This window comes from Sapajus apella, unplaced genomic scaffold (assembly GCF_009761245.1).
Source record: "Sapajus apella isolate SASKATOON/1434 unplaced genomic scaffold, GSC_monkey_1.0 scaffold36, whole genome shotgun sequence".
Classification (NCBI taxonomy): domain Eukaryota; kingdom Metazoa; phylum Chordata; class Mammalia; order Primates; family Cebidae; genus Sapajus; species Sapajus apella.
Window position 1 is genome coordinate 20,904,657 of NW_022436976.1, and position 20,270 is coordinate 20,924,926.

General features: G+C 40.7%; 1 non-coding gene and 1 pseudogene across 2 annotated transcripts; both read left to right on the plus strand.

The window, feature by feature from the left end:
• The first annotated feature begins 12,921 nt into the window (after positions 1–12,921).
• Positions 12,922–20,270, plus strand: LOC116563900 (annotated as a pseudogene). The gene is made up of 2 exons (XR_004274625.1): positions 12,922–13,700; positions 13,901–20,270. The product of XR_004274625.1 is annotated as a solute carrier family 2, facilitated glucose transporter member 3-like (transcript).
• Positions 13,701–13,864, plus strand: LOC116564161. The gene has a single exon (XR_004274755.1). It is a non-coding gene; the product is annotated as a U1 spliceosomal RNA (small nuclear RNA).

The window sequence follows — 20,270 nt, forward strand, 5'->3', positions numbered from 1 at the left end:
TTAATGTGCTGGGAAAAAATCACCTTAGGCCATATTTGATCTTTAGTGTATTAGTTTACAATCTCTGTTCTAAACAGACTAAGCAATTAACACACCAGTCAACCCATGTGTATTGTATTTATGTGATGCAGAAATGCATTTTGTTAGAATGCATCTGTTAGATACAATAACCACAAATGTGGAAGGAAATGTCCAATTTTAGATTTCTGTTTCTTTTCTTTTTTTTTTTTTGGAAACAGAGTCTCGCTCTGTCACCCAGGCTGGAGTGCAGTGGCATGACCTCGGCTCACTACAACCTCTGCCTCCTGGGTTCAAGCAATTCTTCTGCTTCAGCCTCCTGACTGGCTAGGATTATAGGCATGTGCCACCATGCCTGGCTAATTTTTGTGTTTTTAGTAGAGATGGTGTTTCACCATGTTGCCCAGGCTGGTCTTGAATTCCTGACCTCACTGTAGCCTCCCATAGTGCTGGGATTACAGCTGTGAGCACCATGCCCGGCCTAGATTTCTGTTTCTTTTTCTCTATAAATGTAATTGTTGGATCATGTGTCTAGATTTTTAGTTCAGGAAATATCACTGTACCTAAAATATGGGGAAATATAGGGCATAGTTTCTGCTCTCAAAGATTTTACATTCTATGCATTACAGAATGTGCAAAATGAATTGAAGTGTCAAGGGATTTTTTTTTTTTTTTTAGTTTTTTTTAAAGAGACAGGGTTTCTCCACGTTGGTCAGGCTAGTTTTGAACTCCCCATCTCAGGTGATCCACCCGCCTCGGCCTCCCAAAGTGCTGATATTACAGGCATGAGCCACCACACCTGGCCCGTGTCAAGGGATTTAAAGAGGAGCAACTAGAAAGTAATTGGCTCAGTCGGAGTCTGCTTTAAAGGAGCCTTAAGTAGGGTAGGCATGATGGCACTAGAAGGAAAAGGACAGATATCAAGTATTTAAAAGATGATGTGACAGAAGTTGATAATAATGCATGTAGGGTAAGAATAAAGGAGAAATTCTATTTTATGCTTATGTGGTTGGGAAAATTTTAATCAAGCATTATGTTTCGTGACTGTCTAAAGAGTATCTTCAATGATTACTTTGAAGAAAAAGAAAAAAAAAAGAACCTAATGTCAGCCAGGTGCAGTGGCTCAGGCCTGTAATCCCAGCGCTTTCAGTTGCCAAAATGGGTGGATCGCTTGAGCAAAGGAATTCAAGACTAGCCTAGGCCGGGTGTGGTGGCTCACGCCTGTAATCCTAGCACTTTGAGAGGCTGAAGTGGGTGGATCACCTGAGGTCAGGAGTTCAAGACCAGCCTGACCATCATGGTGAAACCTCATCTTAAAAAAAAAAAAAAAAAAAAAAAAAAAAAAAAAAAAGATTAGCCTAGACAATATGGTGAAACTCCATTGCCACAAAAAATATAAGATTTAGCTGGGTGGTGTGGCACACAGCTGTAGTCCAGCTACTCAGGAGGCTGAGACGGGAGGATCACCTGAGCCTGGGGAGGTGGAGGTTGCAGTAAGCCACAATCATGCCACTGCACTCTAGCCTGGGTGATGAAGAGAGATCCCTGTTTCAAAAACAAAACAAAAAAAGTGCCAATATCACTTTTCTTTTGGTTTCTTCATTTCTTGTAAACTAAAGGCAATGTGAAGGATTTTTTAATCTGTATAAGGCTCAACTGATCACTTTTTATATAACAAAAAGCTCAAGTATTAGGGGAAATATTTTGTCTGATATAGTCATGTAAATTATCCTCTTCTAGTATTTCCTCATTATTAAAGGATTGTCTTCCTCCTTAAATAAACAAACAAACAAAAAACGTACCCAGGCATGTCAAGATTTTGAAATATCTATAGGCTTATTGTGTTGGAAAGCCTCATTGAAATAGACTGTTAATATTCTCTTAATTCAATGCTATTAGTTCCATTTAGGGCATTTCACTGGCGTCTGATTGTTTGAAGGGGCTATAGGGAAACTGATGACATTAAGCAAGATAGATTATATATCACATTCAACTCTCATCTCTCCATGGGCCTAATGGGCATAGTTCCCATTACTGCTAATGGGAGTTTTGAGCATAAGCCTTTGTGCTAAAAATCTATCAATCTCCTAATCCTGGCAGTAGGTTGCAAATGGGCTTTAACTTTAAGTGTAATTGGTTAATTGGTTGAGTCAATGATCTGATTGTAAATGATTAGCAGCCAACAGGTTTTATTTTGTCTTATTCTGCCCCTTTATAGAACCAGAATCATGGAACATTTATCAACAGCCTAAAATAAAGACAATGCTAGGAGAACGTGGTTGCTTATGTAGATTCAAAATGCAATGCTGTTGGATTCTGGGTAGTTATTATTACTGTTATTTTTTAGAATTTTAGGAATTACCAAATACTTTCTCATGTATGGTGTCATATGTTAATCTAATTGTAATTCTTCCTGAAAGTGGGTAGGGCAGCTCTTCTATCCTAATTTAGAGACTGATTATGAGAGTTGCCTTGAAGTTTCTTGTCCTTGTCACAAAGCCCACCCATATGAAAACCAAGACTAGAACTCCAATCTTTTAATGACAAGTCCAGTGCTTTATCCTGGGCTCCAAATTACTTCTTGGCCATTCAATTAAAATGTGTTCTGTTGTGGTTTGAATGTGTCCCCCAAAAGGCATGTGTTGAAAATGTAATCCTGAATGCAACAGTGTTGGGAAAGGGAGCCTAATCAGAGGTGTTTAGGTCAAGAGGGTTCCACCCTCATGAATCAATTAATACTGATTGTAAAAGGGCTTGAGACTTTGCTTTTCATCTCTTCTGCCTGCTCTCTTGCTCTTTCACGTTCTGCCATGGTAGGATGCAGTAGAAGAGTCCTCGACACTGATTTTCCAGCCCCCAGAACTGTATGAAATAAATCTCTGTTGTTTGTAAATTATCCAGTTTCAGGTACTATGTTTACAGCCGCATAAAACTAAGACATGTTCCTTCAGGGCTCATTACATGTGTGGCTGCATCAGGCTCTGGGGGCAGCAAGAGTACACAACATTGCCACTATTCTCAAATGACTTGATGTTTATTTGATGAAAATTTGTGTACAATATAAAATGGCTATAGGTCGGGTGCAGTGGCTCATGACTGCAATCCTAGCACTTTGGAAGGCCAAAGAAGGCAGATCACTTGAGCCCAAGAGTTTGAGACCAGCCTGGGCAACATGGTGGAAAGTTGTCTCTACAAAAAATACAAAAATTAGCTGGGTCTGGTGGTGTATGCCTGTAGTCCCAGCTACTCAGGTGGCTGAGGTGGGAGGATCACCTGAGCCTAGGAGGTTGAGGCTGTAGTAAGCTGTGATTACACCACTGCACTCCAGCCTGGGCACCAGATAGAGACCTTGTCCCCAAAAAATAAATAAAATAGGTCGGGTGCAGTGGCACATGCCTGTAATCCTGAACTTTGGGAGGCCCAGGTGGGTGGATCACCTGTGGTCAGGAGTTCAAGACCAGCCTGGCCAACATGGTGAAACCCTGTCTCTACTAAAAAACACAAAATTGCCCGGGTGTGGTGGTAGGCACCTGTAATCCCAGCTACTTAGGAGGCAGGAGAATCACTTGAACCTGGGAGGCGGAGGTTGCAGTGAGCCAAGATTGTACCACTGCACTCCAGCTGGGGCGACAGACCCAGACTATCTAAAAAATAAATAAAAGTTAAACATAAAATGGCTGCAGCATGAATTGCATTTTCATCAAGGATTATAGGACTGGAGACAATAGAGAAATCATCATGGACTGTTCACTGGGGAAAATTTCATGGAGAAGAACTTTGGGTGTTCATGGATGTTCTGCAATAAATAAGGTAGCTAGCAGGCTAACTTTCTTGAGCACCTACACTGTGTTGTGCACTGTCCTGGTACTTCTCATACCTTCTCTCATTCAAACTTCATCATAATCCTCTGAGGTAGGTGTTATGCTCTTTACAGCAGGGAAAAATACTCAGAGAGGGGGAGAGACTTGTCCACGGCACACAGGAGAGGACAGAGCCAAGATTGAATATAGGACATCAGTGCCCCAATTCTTAATCACTACCATACACAGTTTTATAAAGTAAAATTTAAAAGCTGACTTTAAAACATGTATGCATAATGGTGTCCAGCCTCCCAAAACAAAAGAACAGTAAGGGCTCCCTTCTCCCTTGATGTGCGGGCAGGTCTATAGGGTAGCACAAGGAGAAGAGATTATGTTCTTTTTTCTCACTTTAACAAAAAAGTCCTGGTCCACAAATAATACCTTTAAGCTTCAAGATAATTGTGAAAAGGCCAACTAGTTAATCAAACCTTTTTCCAAACTTAGAAGAGGAAAAACAAACCCGAGAGAATATAAGTACAGGGGACATTAGAGGGTAAGCACATAAGGGCTGAACTAAATCTTTTAAAGAAACTCAGTCTTTGTGGCCTGACACTTGGGGAGCAGTCAGCTTCTGGAAGTTGGGATGCCACACCTTTGTTTCTTGAACCGTTTAGGGAGGTGATTCAGGAGAAAACTCACCCCCCCTGCGTAAGTCTCTAAAGCTAGCAAATATGGTTTGCCTGTGCTTTCAATAACTTTTATTCAACGTTCTGTTTGTACATATTGTTGTATTGTTTATATAAACGGTTTTTTTTCCCTAATGCCCTATTTTCTATAGTTTTTGTCAACATGGTGACATTTGGCAAGCACACAGTGTGGGTTGCAGCATCATTTTCCACAGTTGTTACCAAGGATCATGTAGGAGAAAGACTTTGAGAATTGGGAAAGCAGTGAGCAAAATGAGGCTCAAAGGAGGAAGATAAGAAGAAGCTGGAAAATTAAATGGGGATTAACAGACATGAACAGTTTAATTAGAGTTTTTAAATTTTCGTAAAAAATATATGTAGCATAAAATATGACATTTTAACTTTTTTTTTTTTTTTTTTTTTTTTTTTTTTTGAGACAGAGTCTCACTCTGTCACACAGGCTGGAGTGCAGTGGCGTGATCTTGGCTCACTGCAACCTCTGCCTCCCACGTTCAAACAATTCTCCTGCCTCAGCCTCCCGAGTAGCTGGGATTGCAGGCATGCACCACCATGCCTGGCTAATTTTTGTATTTTTGGTAGAGACAGGGGTTTCACCATGTGGGCCAAGCTGGTCTTGAACTCCTGACCTCAAGTGATCCGCCCCCCACGGCCTCCCAAAGTGCTGGGATTACAGGCATGAGCCGCTGCACCCAGCCCTGTTTAATCACTTTTAAGTGTATAATTTAGTGGCATTGGTTACATTCACAATGTTGTGCAACCACCAACATTACCTATTTCTAAATGTTTCCATCCCCCTAAACAAAAACTCTGTACTCAGTAAGCAGTAACTCTTCATTCCCCTCTCCTTTCAGTCCCTTGTAAACTCTAATCTACTTTTGGTCTCTATGAATTTACCTGTTCTAGATATATATTGTATATAAGTGGAATTATATAATATCTGTTCTTTGGTGTCTGGCTTATTTTACTTAGCATAATGTTCAGGATACATCCACATTGTAGCATGTATCAGAACTTCATTCCTATTTATGGTTAGGAAATATTTTATAGTCCATATGCCACATTTTGTTCATTCATTTGTTGATAGACTTGGATTACTTCTACCCTGTGGCTATTGAATGATGCTGTAATGAACATTAGAATTTTGAATCCCTCTTTTCAATTCTTTTGAGTATGTGTCTAAGAATGAAATTCCTGGGTCATATGGTAATCCTATGTTTTCCATAGGGGCTGCAGCATTTTATATCCTCACCAGCAGTGTATTAAGGTTCCAATTTCTCCACATCTTTGCCATCACTTGTTATATGTGTTTGTTTTGAAGCCATCATTGTAGCTGTGAAGTACTTATCTAATTGTAGTTTTGAGTTGCATTTTTCTAATGATGTTGAGAATTTTTTTAATGTGCTCATTGGCATTTGTAATATCTTCTTTTGAGAAATGTCTTTTCAAGTCCTTTGCCTGTCTTTAAATTGAATTGTCTTTCTATTGTTTAGTTGTAGGAGCTCCTTACATATTTTGGGTAGTCATTCGTTATCAGATGTGTGATTTGTGAATATTGTCTTCATTTTGCCTTCATATTGTCTTCATATTCATATTCAATATTGTCTTCAGATTGTCTTCAATTTGCCTTCTCACTTTATTAATAATAGCCTTTGATGGACAAAATATGATCTGCCTGTGCTATTAAGAACTTTTATTCAATGTTCTTTTGGTATTATTGTTGTACTCAGTTTATGTTAAAGTTTTAAAAATAATTTTGATGTAGTCCTATTTATTTATTTATTTATTTATTTAACTTTTGTTGTTGTTGCTCATGCTTTTGGTATCATATCTAGGAATCCATTGCCAAATCCAAAGTCACAAAGATTTACCCCTATGTTTTCTTCTAAGAGTTTTATGGTTTTGCTCTTATATTTAGATCATTGATCCATTTTGAGTTAATTTTTGTATATGGTGTGAGGTAGGGGCCCAACTTCATTTTTTTCCGTGTGGAAATCCAGTTGTGCTAGCACCATCTTTTGAAAAAACTGTACGTTCCCCGTTGAATGGATTTGACAGCCTTGTCAAAAATCAATTGGCCATAAATATGAGGGTTTATTTCTGGACATCTCATTATAATCCATTAGTCTCTGTGTCTATTCTTATTCCAGTATCACCCTGTTTTGATTTCTGTAGTTTCTTCAATTTTGAAATCAAAAAGTGTGAGCCCTCCACCTTTGATTTTTTTTTTTTCAAGATTATTTTGGCTATTTCAGGTCCCTTGCAATCCCATATTAATTTTTTTTTTTAATTTTTTGAGACCGAGTCTCACTCTGATGCCCAGGCTGTAGTGCAGTGGCACGATCTTGGCGCACTGCAACCTCCGCCTCCCAGGTTCAAGTGATTCTTGTACCTCAGCCTCCTGAATAGCTTGGACTACAGGCATGAGGCACCACGCCCAGCTAATTTTTGTATTTTTAGTAGAGATGGGGTTTCACCATGTTGGCCAGGCCAATCTCGAACTCCTGATCTTTTCCTATTTATGCAAAAAACCTATTGGGATTTTGATAGCAATTGTGTCGAATCTGTAAATTGTTTTGGGTATTGTTATCTTAACATACTAAGTCATGCAATTTATAAATGTGGGTGTCTTTTCATTTATTTATATCTTCATTAATCTCTTTCAGCAATGTTTTTATAGTTTACAGTATATAATATTTCACTTCCTTGGATAAATTTATTCCTAAGTATCTTATACTTTTTGATGCTATTGTAATGCAAATAGAATTGCTGTCTTTATTTCCTTTTCAAATATCCATTGCTGATGTATAGACCACTGATTTTTGTGTGTTGATCTTATAACCTGCAACTTTGCTGAATTTATTAGCTCAAGTAGCCTTCTTGTAGATTCTTTGGTCACAGAGATACAGTTTTACTTCTTTATTTCCAGTTTGGATGCCCTTTCTTTCTGCTTCCTGTCAACTTGCTCTGGCTAGAATTTTCAGTAGATGTTGAATAGCAGTTTTGAAAGTAGGCATCCTCATTCCTGGTGATCAAACTAATTAAATTAAAATAAATTTAATTATTTAGTTTGAGACAATTAGATTTAAATGGCTAGATTAGGGCCTTAATCCAATATAATTGGTGTCTGTGTAAGAAGAAGAGATATCAGAATGTGCATGCACAGAAGTACAACCATGTGAAGAGATAGCAGGAGAGCTGCAATCTACAAGCCAAGGAAAGAGACCACAGAGGAAACCAACCCTGCCAACACCTTGATCTTGTACTTCCATCCTCCAGAACTGTGAGAAAATACATTTCTATTTTCAAGCCACTCAGTCTGATATATGTTGTTATGGTAGCAAACTAATACAAACCCCTCTAGTGGTTTTCTCATTTCAGTTATTCTACTACTTTTCAGCTCCAAAACTTCTGTTTGGTTCCTTTTTATAATTTCTGTCTTTGTATTGGTATTCTCATTTTGTTCATACACTATTTTCCTGATTTTCTTTAGTTTTGTGTACACATTTTCCTTTAGCTCTTTGAGTACATTTAAGACCATTGTTTTACAGTTTTTATCTAATAAGCTCAATGTCTGGGCTTCTTTGGCATGGTTTTTGTCTGTTTGTTTTATTGAAGTATACTTACGTGTTTCTTTGTGTACCTTCTTGTGTTCTTTTGTTGTTTTTGAAAACTGGACTTTTGAATAGTATATTGCAGCAACTCTAGAAATAAGATTATTCTCCTTCTTTGGAGTTTCCTTTTCTTTGTGATTGTTTTTGTTTTTATTGTTGAGTCCTGTAGTAGTCTTGTTCTAGTAACTTTTCCTATTTTTGCGGAGACTTTTCTTTGTCATGTGTGGTTGCTGAAGTCTCTGTGCCTTAGCTTGTATTCAGTGAGTGGTTTTTTTTTGCTGGTTTGTTGGTTTGGTTGGTTTTTGTTTTTTGTTTCTTTTTGAGACAGAGTTTTTGCTCTGTCATACAGGCTGGAGTGCAAGGGTGTGATGTCTGCTTACTGCAATCTCCCAAGTTCAGGCAATTCTCCTGGCTCAGTCTCCTGTGTAGCTAAGATTTCAGGCTCACGCCACCATGCCTGGCTAATTTTTGTATTTTTAATAGAGATGGGGTTTCACCATGTTGTCCAGGCTGGCCTCGAACTCCTGTCCTCAAGTGATCTGCCTTCCTCAGCCTCCCAAAATACCAGGATTACAGGCATCAGCCACTGCACCTGATTTTCAGTGATGTTTTGACGGAATTTTACTTGAATTTCAGGAGCTAAGAAACAAAAGAAACAAACAAAAATACTTTTCTCAGTCTTTGCCAACTGGGCTGTGCTGGGGCCCTCATTCAACACTTAGCCAGGCTTGCACGGAGCTTAGGAATCAGCTGTGATGAAAGCTGAAGTTTTTATCACATCTTTTCTGAGTGAGCATCTTGCCCTGGGCACATGCATGGCTTTCTAAATTCCCTGCATACACAGGTGCTTTTGATTGCCCTAACTTTCTAAAGAAACTCTGTCCTCAAATTTTTGGCCCAGGCCTGAGGTGGTTTATTGCATGTCTCAACTGTGATCTTTTGCCTCAGGCCTTATTCTTCCATCTTATGATGATTCAAGCAATGCCCTATGCTTTTCCAATCTGGGTTAATTCAGAGTTAGGCAAACAGAGGTAAGCGCTTTGTACCAGTCCTTCATTTACCCTCAGACAAGTTAAAACCAATCTACACAATAATTTGCAAATAAGGTCTGCTTTGCTCTCTCTAGAACCAGAGGCCACAGCCCATGCTGACAGTATGGGCTTCTGTCTTCAAGACTGTTGCAAGGTAAGGTGTGGAGTAAGAGCAAATAAAAATGCCACAAAACTTTCCTATCATTTTATTTATCTATTTATTTATTGAGATGGAGTCTTGCTCCGTCACCCAGGCTAGAGTGCAGTGGCAAGATCTCGGCTCATTGCAACCTCCGCCTCCCAAGTGATTCTCCTGCCTCAGCCTCCCAAGTAGCTGGGATTACAGGCATCTGCCAAAACGCCCAGCTAATTTTTTGTATTTTTAGTAGAGATGGGGGTTTCACCATGTTGGCCAGGCTGGTCTCGAACTCCTGACCTCGTGATCCACCCGCCTCAGCCTCCCAAAGTGCTAGGATTACAGGCGTGAGCCACCACGTCCAGCCTTATCTATATATTCTTTAGATAGAGACTCACTCTGTCACCCAGGCTTCAGTGTAGTGTCTAGATGATAGTTCACTGCAGCCTTGACTTCCCAGACTCAAATGATCCCCTCACTTCAGCCTCCCCAGTAGCTGGGACTATAGGCATGCACCACCAGGCCTGGTTAATTTTTATTTTTGGTAGAGACAGAGTCTCACTGTGTTTCCAGGCTAGTCTGAAACTCATGGGCTCAAGAGATCCTTTTGCCTTGACCTCCCAAAATGCTGGTATTACAGGGGTGAGCCACCACACCTGGCCCATTTTTTATTTTTCTTAATTCAGCATCCACTTGGTTGCTGTAAGCCTCTGACTTTTTTCGAGTCTGACAAAGTTGATTCTGACAGCTTCTGCTTGTTCTTTGACTTTCTATGGGGGGACAGGACCTTCAAGCTGCCTATGCTGCCATTTTGCTGACCTAAGTGGGGTTTGAAATCTTAAAATTAGGATATAAGGTAGGTTCCCATCCCATCCCTCCACCCCCCGATTTTAAAAAAGTAAAATGTTGCAAATAGTGGTTAAATACTGGCCAGGCACGGTGGTTCACACCTGTAATCCCAGCACTTTGAGAGGCCAAGGGGGTGCAGATCATGAGGTCAAGAGATCCAGACCATCTTGGCCAACATGGTGAAACCCCGTCTCTACTAAAAATACAAAAATTAGCTGGGCATGCTGGTGCATGCCTGTGCTGCTGCAGGAGAGACAGAGACAGGAGAATCACTTGAATCCAGGAGGGGGAAGTTGCAGTGAGCTGAGATCACACCACTGCACTCCAGCCTGGGAGATAAGAGCAAGACTCTGTCTCAAAAAAAAAAAAAAAAGAAAGAAAAAAAAATGGTTAAATTCATGAACTTTGGAGACAGATGATCTGAATTTCAATCCTGCCTTTGCCACCAAAATGTTTTTAATAAGTGAATTAGTTATTTAATCTCTAAACTTCAATTTCTCATCTGTAAAGTAGGAATATGGGAAGGGCTAATTAGGATCATTTATTGTAAAATCAGTGGTGTGCAGTAAATGTTTGACAAGCAGCTCTCAGGAGGGATGAGAGTGAAAACACTGATTTTTAGTGTTTGCCGATTTCCATCATTTGAGTCTGGGAAGTCAAATACTCCTGACATGGCCGAATTTAAGATGGCAGTGTAAAATTATCTAATGCAGCCTTGAGAAAACACATGTATAATTGACTCTCATGAGCCAGGGAAGGCCAACTCTAGCATATCACTTTCTTAAAAAGTATGAGGTATACAATCAGTGATCAATCAATAAATGTTATCATCTTCAATTGCTTTTAACAAAATGAATAAAATAAGAATGGTTTCTGAAAAGTCAAGATACAGTGTCTCCCTCTATATTGCCCTATGATCTAAAATACTTGGTACTCTAGGTACTTGGAAATGTTATCTTCGGACAGTCCATCTTCTGTGAGAACCACATTTCATGCCCACTTTCTGTCTTTAGATCTTGCATCATTGTTAACAGTGAACACAATGACAGAGAGAACAGTCATTTCCACAAGTCTGCCTGAAACTGAGTCTTTGGAAGAACTTGTTCCTAATTGGCTAATTTAACTTTCAGGCTGCAGGAAAACTTAGAGGCATCATCCTGCCTTGGTTTCTGGTTGCCAAGGTATTCTGCCTGATACCAGCTCTGCCAGCAGTCACCAACTAGTCATGCTTTTCCCTTGGAGGCACATGTGGATTGCTCACCAGGCAAACACTTCTGCAAATGTCATGTCCTCTGCATTTCTTTCAGATTCAGCCTTAGGCAAGCTTGTGAAGCAATGACTGTCTTAATTAGACCCCTGGGTACCGAGACCTAATCCTTTCAAGTCACTAGTTATCCCATGTTCCTTATCTATCTATCTCTCTATCTCTCTATCTATCCATCCATCCATCCATCCATCCTTCCATCCATTCATCTAATACTTACAAAATGCCTATGGCTGCAAATACAAAGATGACTGCCTGGTTCCTGCTGTCTATAAACTCACAGCCTGGGATGAGGTAGGGTAGACTGGATAGCTATGCAAGCAAAATAGAATGCAGAGTGATAAGGGAAAGTAGTACATGCAAAGTACTTTGGGAAACTAAAGGAGGAATTCTGCCTACCTTGAGGAGCGAAGGAAGTTTTCACAGGGTGCATGCAGGTAACCATGGGGTAAGATTGGCTGCAAGCCAAATTGTGATAGACCTAGTGAACCTGACTGTGGCATTGGCTTCTTCAGCAACAGGGAGCCTTTCTTTATTTTCTTTTGTTATTTCCCTGCATCTTACAACTTTAAGGCCTTGGTCCCTGCTAATAATAAAATAATAACCAACTTTATAAAGAACCTACAATGTGCCAGATAGTGTACTAAGTAATTTATATTCTTCTTTTTTGGAGGGAAGGTTGGGCAGGGTCTCTGTCACCCAGGCTGGAGGGCAGTAGCACAGTCATGGCTCACTGCAGCCTTGACCTCCTGGGTTCAAGCCTCCCACCTTAGCCTCCAAATTAGCTGGGACAACAGGCGTGCAACACCATGCCTGGCTAATTATTTTTTTGGAGAGACAGGATCTCCTTATGTTTCCCAGGCTGATCTTGAACACCTGGGCTCAAGTGAGCTTCTTACCTCAGCCTCCCAAAGTGCTGGCATTACAGACATGCACCATGAGCCACTTCACCTAGCTTATTATTTAATTTAATCTCTACAACAACTTTAGAAGGCAGAAAATAGGAGATGCTGTAATGGTGAGAGTTTTAGAGTATTCCTGAGGACCTGGAGAAAACTGGCTGCCGAGAAGGGAATTTTGAAGGTTTCATTGGTTGAAAAAGGTGTCTCTGGAATCACACTCCTAGACCTTTCTTAAAGACTTGAAAATAATTAAATTAGGAGCCAGGCATGATGGCTCACACCTGTAATCCCACCACTTTGGGAGGCTGAGGCAGATTAGTCACCTGAGGTCAGGAGTTTGAGACCAGTCTGACCAACATGGTGAAACCCCGTCTCTACTAAAATATAAAAATTAGCCAGGCATGGTGGCAGGTGCCTGTAATCCCAGCTACTTGGGAGGCTGAGGCAGGATAATAGCTTGAATCTGGGAGGCGGAGGTTGCAGTGAGCCGAGATTGAACATTGTACTCCAGCCTGGGAGACAAAAGCAAAACTCTGTCTCAAAAAAAAAAAAAAATCTATGGTCATTTGACCAAAAAAAAAAAAGCAAGAAAGAAAGAATTAGATTAGGGCCATCGGGACGCCGAAGGTCACTCCATCTCTGATCTTCACCATTACGGTTGCTACAGTCGGCTCCTTCCAGTTTGGCTACAACACTGGGGTCATCAATGCCGCTTAGATGATCATAAGGGAATTTATCAACACTTTGAAGGACAAGGCAAATACTCCTCCCTCTGAGATCTTGTTCGTGTCCCTCTGGTCTCTGTCTGTGGCCATTTTCTCCATTGGTGGTATGATTGGCTCCTTTTCTGTTAAATTCTTTGTCAACCGCTTTGGCAGGCACAATTCAATGCTTATCATCAACCTGGTGGTTGTCACTAGAGGCTGCCTTACGGGATTGTTTAAAGTAGCTGAGTCAGTTGAAATGCTGATCCTGGGCCACTTGGTTATTGGCCTCTTCTGTGGACTCTGCACAGGTTTTGTGCTCATATGTATCTCACCTACTGTGCTGCGGGTGGCTTTGGCACTCTCAACCAGCTAGGCATTGTTATCGGAATTCTGGCAAACCAGATCTTTAGTCTGGAATTCATCCTGGGGTCTGAAGAGCTATGGCTCAGGCTATGAGGCTTTACCATCTTTCCTGCTCTCCTACAAAGTGCAGCCCTTCCATTTTGCCCTGAAAGTCCCACATTCTTGCTCATTCAGAGAAAAGAAGAGGAGAATGCTAAGGAGATCCTCCTTAGGATGCATCCCACGACATCTAGGAGATGAAAGATGAGAGTGCAAGGACGGCACAAGAAAAGCAAGTCACCGTGCTGGAGCTCTTTAGCGTATCCAGCTACCATACTTACCTGGCAGGGGAGATACCATGATCACGAAGGTGGTTTTCCCAGGGTGAGGCCTATCCATTGCACTCCAGATGTGCTGACCCCTGCGATTTCCCCAAATGTGGGAAACTCGACTGCATAATTTGTGGTAGTGGGGGACTGCATTTGTGCTTTCCCCTGACTCCTAAAAAAAAAAAAATAGAGTATCCAGCTACTGACAGCCCATCATCATTTCCATCGTGCTCAGCTCTCTCAGCAGCTCTCTGGAATCTGCTGTGTTCTGTTACCCAACAGGAATCTTCAAGGGTGCAGGTGTTCAAGAGCCCATCTATGCCAATGTCGGTGTGGGTGTGGTTAACACTGTCTTCACTGTAGTTTCCCTATTTCTGGTGGAAAGGGCAGGAAGAAGGACTTTAGATATGACAGACTTTGGAGGGATGACTTTTTGTTCCATCCTCACGACTGTTTCGTTGTTATTAAAGGACGAGTATAATGGGATAAGCTTTGTCTGTATTGGGGCTATCTTGGTCTTTGTGGCCTTCTTTGAAATTGGGCCAGGCCCCATTCCCTGATTTATTGTGGCTGAACTCTTCAACCAGGGCCCTGGTCCAACTGTGATGGTAGTGGCCAGCTGCTCCAATCGGACCTCCAACTTCCTAGCCTTCTGCTGCTTACTGTTTAGGAGTCTATGTTTTTATTATCTTCACCAGCTTCCTCATTACCTTCTTGATCTTTATCGTCTTCAGAGTCTCTGAGACCTGTCACAGGACTTTTGAGGATATCGCACAGGACTTTGAAGGGCAGGCACATTATGCGAATAGATCCAGAAGGACCGCATCGTGGAGATGAACAGCAACCAGCCTGCTAAGGAGACCACCACCATTGTCTAAGTCATGCCTCCTTCCACCTCCCGCTCATCATGGGAAAGCCACCTCTCCCTGAACAAGGGAGGTACTCATCAGGATGAACCCAGGACTGCTTCTGAATGCTGCTACTCAATTCCTTTCTCCCACAAGGCTGGGGCTTGTTAGATTTTCAATGGCTTTTTAAATATTTCATTTCTTGGACATTCTCTTTCACTTAGGAGAGACCAAGTGAACCTACCTTCATTTCAGGAGGGATTGGCCACTTGGCATATGACAGCTTTGCCAGCTCTTCCTCTCTTGGATTCTAATATTGCCCCATTAGAGGATATGGGGGAGGAAGGGTAAGGTACAGTTGCCCCAACTTCAGACTTACCAGGAAGCAGATACACAAGTGTGGAAAGCAGAGGGGGTTTATGTAAGAGCACCTTCCTCATTTCCATACAGCTGTACACAGGAAATTAACTTGAGTTTTATTTATTTTGCCTTCTGGTTTAATTACATATATTTATTTTTTTAAGTGTACTTTTGCCAAGCAATGAAAACATAAGAAAATTGGGGTGAAAGGGAGGTGTTTAAAAGACATCATAGAGTAGAAGATTTGATGCTTGAGTGGTAAGGTGCAATAAGAAGAATTTAGGGAGAAATGCAATTTGTTATTGGAGGGTTTATGATACGGAGCCTGAGGTCTGCATGTTGCCTCTTAACAATTTCTGTCCTTCAGATGGAAACTCTTAAGTTTAATTTCTCAGAAAAGTAATATGCCTATATAATAAAGCTACCGATTTCTTTTGAAACTTTTAAATTTAAGATTATAGTTTATATGTAGTATTACTTGAAATCTAAAATTGTTAACTAAGATGGGCATTGTAGTTAATCACAGTTGATGGGCTCTAATTTTGGATGGAGTCCAGGGAAGGGAAAGTTATTTCTAGAAAGCCTGTTCCTTCTTACTGGACCAAAAAACTCCTTCCCCTTGTAGTAGACTCATTACTTTTTAAGTAATCCCACCATCCCTCTGGTGGGAGAGCCATCCAAATGAGAAATCCAAAATAATTAGTTCTTGGTAGAGGTTCATTATTTCTCCATTTTGTTCTTTAGGAGATTTTAGGTGTTGATTTTATTTTATTTTAACCCATACCTTTAAAGGAATTCCAAAAAGAATGTTTATGGCTAACTTGGAATTTGACACCTCAGCTCTGGGAGAGGATTTTTTTCCTGAACGATTATTATCTAAAGCATGTTGTTGCTTCAGGGTCACGGCATGCTTGTCTATGTCTGTTACCATGCCACCATGGTCCTGTGCTGAGTGCCCTTAGGGGACTTGAATCTTTCCAGTAGGCCACGTTGGAGACAGTATGAGTCAATGTGCAGTGTAGCCCATACTGCAAGGATGAATGTATGTGCAGTGTCACTTTGCTCTGGGTGGCAGTAGGTTATTGTTGACTTATTTTCTCTGTGTTTGTTCCTACAGCCCCTTTTTCGTATGTTGATTGATCTCCTTTTCCCTTCTTGGTGCTTACACATCTCAGACTCTTTAGCTGAACCCTTGCCAATAACAGTATTTTGGTTTTCAGTTCTCACTGTTCCTTCTGGTCATTGAGCCTTTGAATAAAAATGCATATAGCTATGCAGTGGGGTTTAGCTGGAAAAGGTGACTTTTTTCCAGCTTCACCTCTACTTCTGGCTCCTCAAACAATGGTTGGGCAGTAAGGCATGGAAGTTGTTTTCTCGTTTCTCACTGACCAGATTGTGAATATTTCCACATGAATTTTCTATTATTAATGTTACTCTGGTTCTTTGTTTTAAAATAAAAATTCTGAATATACACAATAAAAAAGACATAAAATATTATCACTCCCATTTTACAGATTAAAAAACTGAGATTTAAAGCAGTTATGTACTACTCACAGCCACACAACTAGGATGAGGCAGAGCTAAAACTCAGCTCTGGTTCACTGCCAAGCCTGTGGTCTTAGAGACATATGTCAGGACTTGGTGTCATCAGGGGAATGGGGAGAGTGGTTCCATTCTCCAAGCCCTCCCCTAAAGAAGTTTCTTATATTTTATAATGGTCATACCGTAGACCGTCTTACCTCCTACCTGGGCTGATTACAATAATCTGAAAGTGCTCTGTTTGAGGGGCAATGGTAGTTACTGTGGAGAAGGGCTTCAAAGGATATTGATGGTGGTGCCAGTTTACCTTCTGGACTGTGGCTGTAGCTGCATGATGTTGGGTTAATGGTTAATCTGTTCTTGTGTGAGTCAGCTAATGCCCCTCCCAAGTCATGTAATGAGTTAACCCAATTAAAAGACATCTGCCCAACTAATCTGAATGTCAGACCTGAGTGTCAGCTCCTATTTTATACTCTATAAAGGAAGAGGAATTTTCACTTACTACTTGAAATCTTCAAATAATGCAATTGATCTTTGTTTTCAGCTAACAGAAAGACTGTTTCCCTGATATTGTGTGTGTGCGTGTGTGTGTGTGTGTGTGTGTGTGTGTGTGTGTGTGTATGAGACGGTGTTATTTAACTTAATGTTGACATCAACTCTGTAGAATTGTATATATGCAGATAAGTAGCTGGAAGCTCAGAAAGGTGAAGCCACTTGTTCAAGTTCATGGAGTCAATTTTCCTTTTACAACTCCAGGACAATAATTATTAGGGTGGTTTGTTTAGTTTGTATCCTAGTGGATAACTGCCCTTCTTAGTGATGATGATGAGAACCTGAATATCTCTAAGGGGACATTATTATTCTGGACGTGTGAGACATTGAAAAGAACAGGAGCTTTGAATCTAGGTGTGTTCTGTTAAAAACTTCAGTTCCTGCCCTGCAATAGTGTGAACACTGGCAAATCACCTAGTCTCACCGCAGAAGGTGATTGTGAGAATAAAAGCAGATGGCTGGGAGGTAGGGGCACTTAAATACACATTGGTCCTTTTCAGCACCTCATTGCTGGAACTTGAGTGGGCATCTCCAGCCTTCTCAAGCCAATTGGTTAAATACTCAGTGCATTCTTGAGAGACATTTTAATTTATTTTAATTAAGTCAAACACCTGCCATGTGGCATTTTTAGGAAAATTGAGGGAAGGTCTTGTGAAACTAGGCAAATCATAAAGCTTCCACAGGTTGGGATTCAACAGACCAACCAGTGAGGCCCATTACCCAGGAGGCACTAGACCAGGTGCCATGAGCATTCCAGGGATGAACAGAAAAGCCTGCCATACTGGAACTGAAAAAAATCTGGTCAGGGAGATAAAGCACAAACAGATGGAAAGACAAACAGCAATAGAAGGCATTAAAGGACACATTTCCAAGGCAATAAATATGGTGACATAGGCAATAAATATGGTGTGAATTCGGGACAGAGAAAGGGACCACTTAGGCCCCCAAAACCATTCCTGACTCATTTCCTATGCTTTCTCCTTCTGTCCCTTCATAGCCCTGTGGTTTTCTCTTAGAGTTACCGGTGCGCTTATCTCTCTGTAACAAGGTGGAGAAAATATCACCATTGCTTAACAGCTGGTGCCAGATTTCTTCCTGAAAGAAAATTAGGTGTAATAGAATAAATAGGTTGGAAAATGCTTGAGGTGGAAAGTTGAGACCAAGGATCCAGCTGTTAGAGGACAGCCAACTCACCGTGCATACTGCAGGGAGGTTTTGGAAATTTTGGGAGGCAATCTGTAATGTAGAACATGAGGGCAAAAGGAGGGAGGGGAGAGGGAAAATGGAGAAAGCAGCTACTGGGGCAGCAGAGCTGTGATTCCTACCTACCTCCATCTTCAGGGATGGCTGCCAAACCCAGGGAACCTTGTGTGAATGCCTTCACTGCAACATGATGCAAAACAGAGTAGAAATGAGAAGGTGAAAGTGTCCCTCCAGAAGTTAGCTCATTCTTGAAAGGGCTTTACACATCCACAGTCCAGGCAATGTGTTGAGAGTTCAAACCAAGTTTACTCAGATCTTTCAGTGACAGAAGGGCCTCATCTGATTTCTGAGTTTTATCTCCAATTCTTTTCTTTCCCCCTTGACCTTGCCCTCTTCTCCAAAGCTTACTTCGTACAGTGTCTGATGTATAGTAAGTGCTCTATAAATATCAGTCATGCTGAATCAAATATAAATATTGTATTATACATGGTTTCTGCTGTCATGGTACCTAAAATTGAGGGAAGACAACACACATGCATTTCAGACACAAAAATAAACCTAATCTTAACAATACTGGGAAGGATATAAATGTCAATTAAATAGGCCCAGCACTTTCCTGCCTCTTTGATCTTTCAGTGTCCTTTGCAGTTCGGTTCACATTTCACACGCTCCATGAAGTCTGTCTGGATTTTCAGTGATGTTTCCTGTCTCTGAAATCTTATGACATTTATGTCTGTATCAGCCATTTGATGCTTGATTATCTATTTTTCAGATGGATGTCTTGCCTTTTCCTCTACACACTAGAGGAAGGGTAGCCACCCCTGGCAAGGGCCTAGTATAGTCCCCTATACATGAAGCTGTTCAGTTGATTGTTACTGATCATGTGTATCCTGCATCATGTTATCAAAAACTAACACAGTGCTTGGAACATACTTGTACTGAATAAGTATTTGCTGAATTGAGTTAAAGTGTTTGATGCCATAGACCTCTGAGAATATATAATTTCTATGTATCACACTCCTAGCAGGATAAGAGAAAATTAGAACTTGAGAAGAAGTCACATCTAATTCTTTTCTACTTTTATTTCATTTTGTTTCTATTTTTTTAGAGATGAGGTCTCACTCTGTCACCCATGCTGGGGTGCAGTGGCACCATCATAGCTCACTACAACTTTGAACTCCTGGGTTCAAGCAATCCTCCCACCTCAGCTTCCAAGTAGTTGGAGCTACAGCTGCATACCACTGCGTATGGCTAATTTTTTTTTTTTTTTTCACTAGAGAGGTGGTCTCGCTATGTTGCCACACTTGTCTTGAACTTCTAGCCTCAAGTGATCCTCTTGCCTTGGCCTCCCAAAGTGCTGGGATTACCAGCAGGAGCCACTGTGCCTGGCCAATTATTGTTCAGCTACAATTTATTTTCCTATTGCTTTTTGGAATGTAATTTAAACTTTACACTTCAGTTACCCCATTTTTCAAATGCATACATCATTTTGTGGCCATTAACTTGTACACGGACACGGTAAAGTTAAAAAATAAAGATGCATAGAATTTTGATGCTGATAGGGATCATAAAATAATGTGATCCAAACTAAGGAGCAATCTGAGCTCAGAGACATTAAAAAGACTGCTCTAAGTTTTTTTTTTTTTTAATCTATCGAAGAGATCATCCAGCATGTAGTGTCCTGCTTTCTAACCCAGCAGTCTTTCCAGCACCCCAGGCTTGGTTGTCAGAATAGCATTTGCTCATAAGATGCTTTAATTATTAATACAGTATACTAAATCCCAGGAGTAGAATAAGCCTCGTTATTATGGCTAGTAAGTCAGCCCAAAGCAATCTGAGATTCCTGTAAAACTGAATGGATTTTGAAGTAAAGCATCTTCGGGCACACTGCCCTCAGAGGGGGCCATCATCTCATTTACCTATTTAAAAAAAAAAAAACATAAATACGTGTTCTGTATGGATGTTCATTATGTCTTAAGCTTTATTGATTCTGTTATGTTGCTCTTAATTACAGAAACCACAAAAGTCTTTAATTACATTAAAGCTGTAATAAATAAGCTTAGTAACACTTA